The sequence below is a fragment of the Macrotis lagotis genome, chromosome 8 (assembly GCF_037893015.1).
Source record: "Macrotis lagotis isolate mMagLag1 chromosome 8, bilby.v1.9.chrom.fasta, whole genome shotgun sequence".
Lineage (NCBI taxonomy): Eukaryota > Metazoa > Chordata > Mammalia > Peramelemorphia > Peramelidae > Macrotis > Macrotis lagotis.
In genome coordinates, this window is record NC_133665.1 from 113639254 (window position 1) to 113653121 (window position 13868).

Below are 13868 nucleotides of genomic sequence, written 5' to 3' on the forward strand. Positions count from 1 at the left end.
ACTCAGGTACTCCTGATTCCAGGGTCTGTGCTCTATCCATTGCACCACCTAGCTGCCCCCTCATGTTATTTATTAAAAATATTTTTTAAATCATTTAAAAATTCTTGCTTCATCAATTCTGGGAATTCTAGTTGAATTTGTGCCCACATTATGTTTTTTGCTTTGAGAATTTGTTGGAAATATTTTGGAATAATTTTGTTTTAAGTTTGTATATTGAATGTTTCTGTATCAATACTTTTTAAAAAATTTATTGTGATTTTTAAAAATTTATCATTCTTCTAGACTACTTTCTGACTTCAGACTTTATGTTAAGGCTTGGTACTGTGTATTTATGAATAAGATGCTGTAATTCTAGTAGACTGTACTAACTCAGCTAAATTATAATATACTGCTGGTTCAGAGTTCCCTCTTAGCCTAGATTTCCTGTCATGGAATTCTCTTCTACTGTGAGCTTCAGAGTGGTAGGGTTAGAACTGCACAGTTGCTACTTGCTTGTGAACTTGCTTTTTTGTAGATATATAATTCTGGGACTTGCTAATTCTGCTCACTCTGGGATTCTTCAGTGTGTTTTTTGACACTTGGTCAACTGTTTTTTAATGTAGTTCATCTCTTCAATAGATTTTTGTTTTTCCTTTACTTTTAATCATTTCTATTTTTAAGGTATTATTTTCTTCAGTATTCTTTTCTACCTCTTTTATTTTTAATTGCCTGATCATAAATTTCTTGTATCATTTTCATTAATTTTTGCATCAATTTTCCTTATAATTGTAATTGAGGAAGTGGAAATGACCTAATTAGACATCAAGAAGGAAAAGATAGAAAACAATGCAAAAGTCTCAAAAATTTCAGGGAGGGACAACTTAAAAATTATTGGACTATTTGAAAACCATTATAAAAAGAGAGGATAGCTATCATCAGGAAATTATTAAGGAAAATTTCCCTGATATCCTAGAACCAGAAGGTAAAATAGCATTGAAAAAAAATCACTGATCACCTCCTGAAAGTAATTTCAAATGAAAACTCCCAGAAATACTGGAGCCAACTTCTAGAACTTTTAGGTCAAGGAGAAAATTCTCCAATTAGTATTTTAAAAAAATTAAAATTTTGGGGATTCATGAACAGGATCACAGGAAATTTAGCAGCTTCTAACTTAAGGGATCAGAGGTCTTAAAACTTGATTCTTCAGAAGGAAAATGAAGTAGGATCATAACCAAGAATAATCTATGTAGCAAAATTGAATATAATCCTTCAGGGGAAAATGAGTATTTAATGAAATAGAGGACATTCAAGCATTTCAGATATAAAGACCAGAGCTGAATAGAAAATTTGACTTTCAAAATCAAGTTTCAGGAGAAGCATATAAATATAAATATAAAAGAGAGATTATAAGGCAATCACCAGGTTAAAATGTTTACATTCTTAAAATGGCAGATGATCATTAGAAGATAGCAATGGCAGGCATTGAAATTGCTCTCATCAGAATTTGCTCTAAGAGGGAATAACTAATATATTCAGTTGATTATAGACATTAATCTTACCCTTCTGGGAACTAGGGGACAATAGGGAAAAGAGTAGGGTGCTGATAGAAAGGAGAGTAGATTAAGGAAGGCTGTGATCAGAAGTAAACATATTTTTGAGAAGGGAACAGAGGAGAGAGAGAGGGGAGAGAGAGAGAGAGAGACAGACAGACAGACAGACAAAGAGAGACAGAGAGAAATAGGGAAAATAGAATGGAGGAATTAAAACAGCAATCATAACTGTGATTATGAATGAGATATATTCATCCATAAAATGGAAGTAAGTAGATGGCAGGGTAGATTAAAAACCAAAATCAGACAATATGTGGTTTACAGGAAGCACACATGGAACAGAGAGACACACAGAGTTAAGACAAAGGGCTGGAACAGAATCTCTTATGCTACACTGAAGTAAAGAAAAAAAATCAGGGGTAGCAACCATGATCTCAGATAAAGCAAAAGTAAAAATAGATCTAATTAAAAGAAATAAGTAGGAAAACCACATTATGCTGAAAAGTAACAGTCAACAAAGTAATAGTAGAAATAAACTTGTATTCACCAAATGGTATAGAATCCAAATTCTTAAAGAAACAGTTAAATGAATTACAGAAGGGAACAGACAATAACAGTATACTAGTGAGGGACCTCCAATTTCTATTCTAGGATTAGATAAAGCAAAGAAAAAAGAAATTAAGGAGAAGAATAGAATTTAAGAAAAGTTAATAATAGACCTCTGGAGAGAAGTGAATGGGAATAGAAAGGATTATGTTTTTCTTTTCCAACTCTGCATGGCACCTTCAGAAAAAAAAAATTTATTTTCTAGTTATATACAGAACCTTCAGAAAAAATTGCCCATACATTAAAAACCTACATGCAAAAGCAGAAAAGCAAAAATATTAAACTCATCCTTTTCATATCATGATGCAATAAAATACTTTCAATAAAGGACTGTTTCTTTAAGGAAGCAGAGATTAAAAATTGATTGGAGACTTCCAGGGCAGAGCCAAGATGGCAGTGTGAAACTAGCATGCTAATGGAGCTTTTTTCCCCTACATAATGCTAAATGAAGCCCCTATACAGACATTAAAACTGCAGATCTCACCAACAAAGAAAAGATTGAAACAACTTTTCAACTGTAGGCATCATGGAGGATTTCCAGTGAAGGTCTGTCTATTCAGGGTGAAAAAAGGAAGTAAGGTGGGAGAAAGGGAAAGTCAGCAGGAATATTTTAGCTGCAGTGCAGTACAGGTCCTTGCAGCTAGAGAGCAGCCCAGGTCCCAGCAGCTAGCTAGCAAGTCATCAAGGCGGGTCCCAATCCCAGACAAAGTCTGAACCCTGGGAACTCTGGAGCAAAAAGCAGAACTGGGTAGGGAGCAAACCACTGCATAGGCACAGCTTGGTCATAAAGGAGAAGCAGAACTCTGTGTAGGCAAAAGTTGCACTGAACAGGCAACATCTTGGCCAACAATAACCCAGGGATTGGACTCCAGCCTCTGCACAAAAAAGCTAGGAACTATACTTCCTAAACCCAGGAATAAAACTCAAACAATCAAAATGAGAAAAAAAAAACTAACCAGAGAAAGCTACTATGTTGACAGAAAAAGATAAAAATTCCACCTGAGAAGAAGAAAGCAGACACGAATTACCTACATGGAAGTCTCAAATGAGTCTATGAATTGGACTCAATTCTAAAACCTCATAGATGCACTTAAAAAGAATTTAAAAACCAAAGAAAGGAGGAAGAAAAAATGGAAAAAAGAAATGAAATCCATGCAGGAAAATTATGAAAAATTGACCAAGGAAATCAAGTCCTTTAAAAGTAAAAATAACCAACTGGAAAATAGATTCTAAGTTTCAAAAAATTAATTTGACCAACTGGAAAAGGAATGCAACTCATTTAAAACTCAAATCTATCAATTGGAAAGGAAATGCAACTCAGCAAAAATAAAATTAACCAACTGGAAAAGGAAGCATAAATGTTAACTAAAGAAAATAAAACCCCCAAAACTAGAACTGCACAAATAGAAACCAATGAATCTATGAAACACCAAGATTCCATGATTCCATTAAACTAAATAAAAACTGAAAAAAATGAAAAAGTACCTTTTAGGAAAAACAAACAACCTGGAAATAGATAAATAAGAGATAATTTACAAATGATTGGTCTACTGGAAGGCCTAGATCAAAAAAAAGAACCTTGAAAATATCTTTCAGGGAATTATTAGAGAAAACTGTCCAAATATACTAGCTCAAGAAAACAAAATAGCCACTGAAAAAATACACAGAACATCTCCAGAAAGAGACTCCAGATAAAAACTCCAAGGACTATCATAGCCAAATTCTAGAATTCTAAATAAAGGAGAAAATACTACAAGCATCCCCAAATAAGCAATTTAAATACAAAGAAAGCACAATCAGAATTACACAGTACTTACTAGCTTCAACATTAATGGTTCAGAGGATCTATAATATATTTTCAGAGGGCAAAGGACCTCAGCACAACCAAGAATTTACTTTCCTGAAAAATTTAGCATATGAGAACTCACAAAATTTCTTGATGAAAAGATGAGAAATAAACAGGGGATTTGATCTTCAAATACAAGACTCAAGAGATGCACAAAAAGGTAAATGGAAAGAGGAAAGGAGCAAATGTTAGGCAAGCACATTAAATTGTATACAACCCAAGAAGAGAAGATAACACTTGTAACTCTTGAGAACTATATTTCTCTTAGGATAGTTAAAGGGTTGAAAATAGTTGAAGAGATTATACTTAAAGGATATGGATATGGTTGGTTCTTTTCCTTCATTATTAAAGAAGATCAAAGTGACATCATTATGTTTGAGACAAATGACATGGCACCTGACTATAGTTGATCAAACCAATATGAGATCAGAATGCTCTGCGACAGAATGGGCACAAATTGTTTAGGTGAACATGTTGGGTATTTACTCTAATTTTTATTTTTATTTTTTTAATTTTTGGTTTATGCGAGGCAATGGAGACTTTAAGTGACTTGCCCAAGGTTACACAGCTAGGAATTATTAAGCGTTGAGCCTGGATTTGAACTCAAGTCCTCTAGACTCCAGGGCCAGTGCTCTGTCCTCTTAGTTGCCCTCAGTGTTTACTATAAACTTTTATATCTCTCACATTTTCTTTGAGCTACTTTAATTCTGCCTTGTTTATAGAGTTCAGCACATTCTCTGATTAGGGCAGCCTCTGCTTGGTGGTTCTGTGCCAGTGTCTTCCATGCCTTACCATCAATGCTAATGTTCTTAAAAGAGACCTTCAAGGTGTCCCAGTACTTAAAGTAGTTATAGGCTCTATACATAATTAAATCAGAAGTGATTTTACTTTACTAGATAGGAGCGGAGGAAAGGAAATAGTTCAAGCTGGGAGCATGCTTAGAAGACTTGGCTATAAAGAGATTAGGCAATAATCTTACCTTAATCCATATTTTAGTGAAAATTAAAAAAGAACCAACTTTAGTACCATGGTTAGGGTGCTAAAGGGACAGTGGGAGAGAATGTACCTGATACTTGGGTTGGGTAGGGCTGTAGGATTATGGTTGAAGTACTATAGAGATGGTGGGAGAGAGTATACTTAGAGGGACTGAACATGAAGCACTATGAAGAGATATGCTTTGCTTGAACTTTGGGTACAATTGGAGAAAGTGCAAGGGAGGAGAGATACAAATGAAGAATGAAATGATTTGGCTCATGAGAATGCTTTGACTCATGAGAACTGGTTGTACTTAGAGGTTCAGATATAAAGTGATTATAATTTAATGTGATTCATGACTCTTGAGAAGTATATTTTTTGGTTTTGCTTTTTGTTTTGTTTTGTTTTTACAAGGAAATGGGGTTAAGTGACTTGCCCAAAGTCACATAGCTAGGTAAAGTGTCTGAAACTGAATTTGAACTCAGGTCATCCTGACTCAGGGCTGGTGCTCTATCCACTGGAACACCTAACTGCCCCTGAGAAGTATATTTTTAATGAGAGGAGAGGAGAGAGTACTTTAGTAACTATGAAGTAATGTTGCTTATCAATCAAGCAACAGTCAAAGGTTGATTGATTGATTGTACTTTGATTGATAGTACTTCTATCAGGTCAGAAAAAAGGAGCTTTTTAATAATGGGATATAAATACAAGATAGGGTTAAAATGAAAGAAATATAAGAAGAATGACTATATTCAGAGAAGGCTAAGCATTAATTGATAAAAACACTAGGCACAAAGAGGCACAAAAACCTATTAAAGTAGAGGAAAAGAAGGGAAGGTGTGAACACTGAGTAAATTCTATTAAATTCATTTGGCCCAGAGAAGGGGGGAAGGGAAAATAAAGTGAAGAATGGACTGATAAAATGGAAGCTAAGTTCCAAGTAAAAGTAAGCTTAAAGTTAAAATTTAAAAGAAAAATTAAAGGGTGAAAGGGAGCATAACATTTCTGAGGAGGAATAAGAGGAAAGGAAAGAGAAAAGTACAAATCAGGAAAGATTACATAAAGGGAAATAAAGATTTAGTAATCTTAACTACAAATGTGCATAGGATGAACTGTCTCATAAAATGGAAGCAGATAGCAAAATGGATTAAAAACCACAATCCTACAATGTACTGTTTACAAGAAGCATATTTGAACCAGAGAGATACACACAAATTAAAGGTATGGAGTACTATTGTTCTATAAGAAACCATGAATGCTCAGACTCTAGAGAAGCATGGAAAGAATTATAGGAACTGATGCTGAGAGAAAGGAGCAGAGCCAAGAAAACATTGTACACATTAACAACAGCATTTTGAATTGATCAGTTTTGATAGATGCATCCCCTCTCAGCAGTTTAGAGATCTGGGGTAACATAGAAACCTATAATGGACAATGCTATTCACATCCAAATGAAGGAAACAAAACAAAACAAACAAACAAACCACCAAACCCCTACAGAATCTGAATGAACACTATACTCACAATTAAAAAAATATTCTTTTGCTTTTCCTTCTTATCCTATGATTTTCTCTTTTCCCTTATTCCTAATTTCTCATAAAGAAAATGACTAATATGTAAACTTGCTAAATAAAAATGTACATGTACAATGTTAAGCACTTGCCCACTGAAAGGAGTGGTATGGGAAGGGACAGTATGAGGAAAAACCTATAATCTATAAATTTGCATGTGAATGAATGCTGAAAAAAATTCATAATGTAGTTGGAAAAATAAAATAAAAATTCAATTAAAAATAAAAATTAATTGGAAACTAAATAATCTTTTCATAGAGTAAGAATGGATTATCCAGAGAAAGAACTGTGGAATCAAAATGAAGAAAAAAGCATATTTTTTCACTTTCTATTCTTTTTTTCTGATTTTTCTGATTCCCCCCCTGCCCGATTTTTTTCTGTTTCTTCTTTTACAATGTGACTAATGTGGAGATAGGCTTAACATGATTGCACATGTATAATCTATGTAAGATTGCTTTCTTTCATGAGAGAGGAGAGGGTAGAGAGGGAGAAAAATTTTATTTTATAAAAATGAATGTCGATCACATTCTTTGTATATGGTTAGAAAAAAATAAAATTCCATTTACAAAAAAATTAAGAATGAATGGGTCAAGGAACAAATCATAGAAACAATAAATAATTTGTAGGATGCATCCAAAGTAGTAGTTAGGGGAAAATTTCTATCTCTATATGCTTCTGTTAAGAAAATAGAAAAAGAATAGATCAATGAATCATGCATACCACTAAAAATGGCTAGAAAAAGAACAAATAAATAATTTTCAATAAGATACCAGATTGGAAATCCTGAAAAATCAAGAGAGATTATTAAAACTGAATGCAAGAAAAATCATAGACCTAACAAACAAAACTAGGAGCTAATTTTATGGGGGGGGGATCCCCCAGCAACAATGAAATAGACAAATCTTTGTTTAATTGGATTTAAAAAAAGGAAGAAGAAAATCAAATTAGCAGGATCACAAATGAAAAGGTTGAATTCTCACCAATAAAGGTAAAGTTAAATGGATCATGAGGAGCTAGTTTGCCTAATTATAACTGACTTAACAGACTATATTTATATTGTATATATACAATATAAATATAACCAACAATCTAAGTGAAATGGATAGATACTTACAAAGGCATAATTTGTTGAGATTAACAGAAGAGGAAATAGAATATTAAAATAATCCTATCCTGGACAAAGAAATTCAGCAAGCCATCAGTGAGTTCTTGGGGGAAAAATACCCAGGATAAGATGACTTCAAAAATGATTTCTACAAAACAGTTAAATTAATTAATTAATTAATTCAACAATATGGAAAATAGGCAAAGGAGACCTAAACGTTTATTATGACAAAAACATAATGGTGATATTTAAGTAAGAAAGAGCAAAAATAGAGAAAAGAAACTAAAGTACTATTTCCCTAATAAATATTGACACAAAATTTAAAAAGAAATCACTACCAAAGAAATTACAATTTGTCATAAAAATCTTATGATCTGACCAGGTAGTATTTAGAGCAAGAAAGTAGGGCTGGTTCAAACTATCTGCATAATTGACTAGATCAAATAAAAAAAAAGCAAAAGTTGTGCAGAAAAATTTGAAAAAATATAAAATACATTCCTATTAAAAATAAATAAGAAAGCATATAATTCAAAGGAGCTTACATTAATCCAAAATTATCCAAATCCATCAGCAAGAATTATCTGTAATGGTGATAAACTAAAATCCTTTTAAATAAGATGTAGGATGTACCAGGAATCTTTATTATCATCACTATTATTCAGTATTCTTCTAGAAATGCTAGTAAATAGCAAAAAGACAAGAGAGGTAATTAAAATATATAGCAAGGAAAAAATTACTCTTTGCAGATGATATAATGGTGCACTTAGAGAACCTAGATAATCAACTATCAACCTGGGTGAAATAATAACATAGGCAAAGTTACAGGACATAAAATAAAACCAAATAAAGCCTTGACATTGCTATATATTACTTAAAAAGTCCAGAAGGAAGAGTTAGAAAGGAAAATTCCATTTAAATTGCTGCAGATAATATAGAATACTTGAAAATTTATTTGCTAGGACAAATGCAGGAACTATGTGAGCAAAATGAAAAACACTGTTCATACAAAGTCAGATCTAAATACCTGGAGAAATATTAATTACTCATGGGAGGGTTGAGCACATATAACAAAAAGGACAGTTCACTTTAAGTTGAATTACTTATTCAGTGCCATATCAACCAAATCAGCAAGAATTTTTTTTATAGAACAAAAACATAACAAAATTCATTAGAAAGAACAAAAAGTTCAAGAATATAAAGGAAAATAATGAAAAAATGTGAAGGAAGGCATATAGTGATACTAGATCTCAATTAATATGATTGAATGGTACTCATCAAATGGTACTGACTAAGAAACAGAGTCCTGGATGAGAAAAACAAATACTCATAATAAACAATACACATCATAGAGTATTAAATAACTATATTAATATGGTGTTTAATAAATCCAAACATCCCAATTCTGGGGACAAGAATCACTATTTGGCAAAACTGCGAAAACTAGAAAGTTTCTGGCAGAAATGATATAGAACAGCATCTCACAACACATGTCAAGATAAAGTCAAATTGGATACATGCTTTTGATATGAAAGTGAAGGGTGATATTAAAAGCAAATTAGGGGAGCATTACCTGTCAGATCTATGGTAAGGGAAAAATTGTGACTGAACAAAAGATAAAGTATTACAGGATATAAAATGGAAAATTTTGAGTATCTTAAATTAAAAGTTTTTTGCACAAAGCAAACAATGTAGCTAAGATTAGAAGGAAAGCAGGAAGATGGGAAAGATTATAGCAAGTTTCTCTAATAAATATCTCATTTTTCAAATATTCAGGAACTGAGTCAAATGTGTAAGTAAACAAGTCACTCCACAATTGATAGATAATATGAATTTATGAACAACAGTTTTCACAAGAAAAATCAAAGCTATTTATAGTCACATTAAAAAATGCTCTAAATCTCTACTTACAAGTTAAAAAAACTCTGAGGCACCATCTCACATTTGTCTAATAGGTAAATATGACAGAAAAGGAAATGGCAAATGTTGGGTGTTTATGGAAAATTTGGTAACTAATGCATTGTTGGATTTTATTTATTTATTTACATATTACTAAAATACTCATGTTGTAAAAGTAAAGCTAATCCACCTCTCCCACTAAGATAGAGAAACTTCAGGAAAAATAGAGTGAGAGAAAAAGAAAAAAATTGTACTTTAGTCCGTGTTAGCATCTATCTCTGGGACACTAATGCATTATTGATGGATTTGTGAGCTAGTCCAGCCATTCTGAAGAACTATTTGATTCTATACCAAAGAACTCTAAAACTGCATTTACCCTTTAACTCAGCAATACAATAAAGTCAAAGAAAAAGGAAAAGTACCTATTTGCATAAAAATTTAGCAACTCTTTTTGTGGTGGCAAAGAGAAAACTAACCGCAATCTTGTATAATGATTCTCCACAATACAATTATCGAAGACTATCCTGAAAATGTATGATGAAAAACACTATCCATCTTCATAATAGGAACTGATATAGTATGAATGCAAACCGAATAATACTTTTTTAATTTTTATTTCTATGGTCTGCACTTTACTAAGCCCTGATCTTAAGTTGAATGAATGAGTGAAAAATTATACAGTAAGCACTTTACATGTGCTAACCCGAAAGGTTTCAAATACAAGTAATCACCCTTGAGTATCTAATTGAATCTTTGAGTTTGAAGGTTTTTCTAAGAGAAATTATCCATCCATCCACCCATCTATGTCACTAAGTCAGAAAACAATTATTAAGTGCTTACTCTGTATTACAAACTATGCTATTTGTATATTTAAATTAATTTATTTTGCCATCCTTGACCTAACTTAAAAAAGGAGTGTCTCTGCTCTGGGTAAATAAACAATTCATTCTGAAACAGAACTTAAGGTTTTCAGTAAAATAGTCTCCTTTTCACCTTCCTACTGTGATTTTCTTCCCCATTGTTATTTATTAATATTGTATTCCTAATACAAAGTAAGAGGAACAAGAAACAAAGCACCTTTATTCCACTAGAGTATATATATTTATAAAAATAAAGTTTTTAGAGAATCATGTTTTTAGGCTTGGGGGAGGGAAGCTCTGTGGTAGGGAGAAATTGCCCTAATTCAATGTTTCCCTCACTTTCTGGCAGGAAATGAAATCTATCACAGCTAGTTCTTATACAACCTCTATAAAAACTGGCAATATCTAAAATTTGTTGCCTGCCATCCTCAATGACTGAAAAATACTTGGTTTCAAAAGGGTATTCACATGCTTTACATATATATCCAGGATCAATGTTTACCTTAAAAATATACAAAAAGTCTGATAAAGAAGTACAGATATGGAGGCGGCTAGGTGGTGTAATCAATAGAGCACCAGTCCTGAAGTCAGGTGGACCTGAGTTCAAATCCAATATCAGACACTTAATAATTGCTAAGCTGTGTGACCTTGGTCAAGCCACTTAACACCATTGCTTCAAATAAACAAATAAATGAAGGAATAAACAAATAAATAAGTAAATAAGTAAGCAAGGAAATAAATAAATAAACAGATGTTTTTTGAACTTTAATTTATTATGACAATTATTACAACAATTTTGTCATAAGAGTCAACATACCCCCCCATCCTCCAGGAAATTGAGAAACCTCAAGAATAGTGAGAGAGAAAAAAATATGCTTCAGTCTGTGTTCAGATCCCAGTGGCTCTGTCTCTGGAATGAGTTGCTTTCTTTATCATCAGTCCACCAGAGAAGTTGTTTAAATATTTTTCCCACAGGTACTATTACTGGCTGTACCTCCACTCTAATCCTCCTCACTCTCATTTCTTCTACTCTCCCTCTCCTTTGATCTTGGCCCTGTCCAAAAGTGTGTTGTATCGGAGGACCCTTTTCCTCAATCTTCCCTCTCTTCTGTCACCTATTCCCCCCTTCCCTCCCCCCCATCCCCCCTTATCCCATCCCTTTCTTCTCATTTATCTCTAGGGCAAGATAGATTTCCTCACCCTATTAAGTGTGTATGTTATTTCCTCTCTGAGCCATTTCTGATGAGAACGAAGGTTCACTCATTCCTCCTTGCCTTCCCCCTTTCTACTCCATTGAAAAAGCTTTTTCTTGAATCATGTGAAATTTCTTGGCTTTTTCTTCATCTCCTTTCCCTTCCTCCCAGTACTTTCCTTTATTACCAATTGACTCCCTCTTTTTACTATATTATACCATTATATTCCACTCCTTCCTGTGTCCTTTCTATATATTCTCCTTCTAACAGCTTTTATAAATGAGAAAGTTCATATGAGTTATCAATATCTTCTTCCCATGCAGGAATACAAACAGTTGAATATCATTAAGTTTCTCATAGTTAGTCTTTCTCATCCACCCTCTCCATGGTTCACCAGAGCCCTATACTTGGAGATTAAACTTTCTGTTCAGCTCTGGTTGTTTCAATAGGAAAGTGTGAATGTCCCCTGTTTCATTGAAAGTCCATCTCTTCCCTGAAAAAGGATGTTCAGTTTTGCTGGATAGTTGATTCTCATTTGTAAAGCAAGATCTTTTGCCTTCCAGAATATCATATTCCAATCCCTCTGAGCCCTTAATGTAGATGCTGCCAGATCCTGTTTACTCCTGATTATGGAGCCTCGGTAGTTGAATTGCTTGTTTTTGGCAGTTTTTAAGAATTTTCTCTTTGATATAGGAGTTTTGGAATTTGACTAAAATAGTCCTGGAAGTTTTTCTTTTGTGATCTCTTTCAGGAGGTGATTGGTAAATTCCCTCAATTTCTATTTTACTCTCTGCTTCTAGGATCTTAGGGAAATTTTCCTATATTATTTCTTGAAAAATGAAGTCTAGGATCTTTTCCTGATCGTGGCTTTCAGATAGCCCAATAATTTTTAAATTATTTCTTCTGGATCTGTTTTTGAGGTCCATTGTTTTTCCAATGAGATCTTTCTCATTTTTTTTTTCTAATTTTTCACTCTTTTTTTTAGGTTTTTGCAAGGAAAATGGGGTTAAGTGACTTGCCCAAGGCCACACAGCTAGGTAATTATTAAGCTTCTGAGACTGGATTTGAACCCAGGTACTCCTGACTCCAGGGCTGGTGCTTTATCCACTGCACCACCTAGCCACCCCAATTTTTGGCTTTTTTGGAAGAGTTTTTTCCTTCTGATTTCTTGCAAAGTCATTAGCTTCCATTAGTTCCATTCTGCATTTGAAAGAGTTATTTTCTTCAGAGAACTTTTTTTATCTCCTTTTCCAGCTGGCCAGTTCTGCTTTCTAAGGCATTCTTCTCCTCATTTGCCTTTTTGTTTTGCTTTTTACATTAGGCCTAAACTGTTTTTTTTCTTAACATATTATTTTCTTCAGTTTTTTTTGTATTTTTTTCACCAAGCTGTTGATTTGGTTTTCATGATTTTTCTGCATTGCTTTCATTTCTCCTCCCAATTTTTCCTCCACCTTCCTTAATTGCTTTTCAAAGTCTTTTTTTGAGCTCATCCATAGTCTGAGCCTATTTTCTATTTCTCTTGGAGGTTTTGGATGCAGAAACTTTGATTTTTGTCATCATCTGAGTATATGTTTTGATCTTCCATGGGACTGAAGTAATTCTCTATGATCAGAGTCTTTTTTTTCTGTTGTTTACTCATTTCCTCAGCCCAAGACTATTTTACAACACTTCCAAGGCTTTGGGTTTTTTTTTGGGGGTCACCCAATTGGGAACTTTATTCCTCAAAGGTCTTATGCTCTCTTTCCTGTGCTTTGACATGTAGATGATCACCTCACTTCCCTCTTCTCTGGAGATGTAAGGAGGGGTCCTGCTTGGTTACCTTAGTATGGAAGCCCAAACTGCAACCTGGATCCGATTGTAGGCTAGCAGCAGAGTCCAACACTGAGGGAGAGCAGAGAAGAGGTTGTTTCTTACCATCTGTGGGCTGTGCTCTGCAGGTGCAGGCTGCTTTCTCCAGATCCTTGTTGCAGGTTCTGAGGCCATTGCTCGGCATTCCACATTCATTCTGGTATAGCCGAATTCTCTCCCTGCCCCTTCAAGCTGTTCTGGGGCTGCATTGGGCCCAGGGCTTTTTCCAACTCCCAGTCCTGGTGAAACACACTTTTCCTGTGGAACTTCTAAGTTATCTTGGACTCAGAAAATGTATCACTCAGTCTTTCTGTGGCTTCTGCCCCCTGTAAATTTTGACTAGAGTCATAATTTTTTGACTTTTGGAGTTTTGCGGGGAAGGAGTTCTCAGGAAATGTTGCCTTCATGCTGCCTTCTTGGCTCTGCCCCCAATAAATAC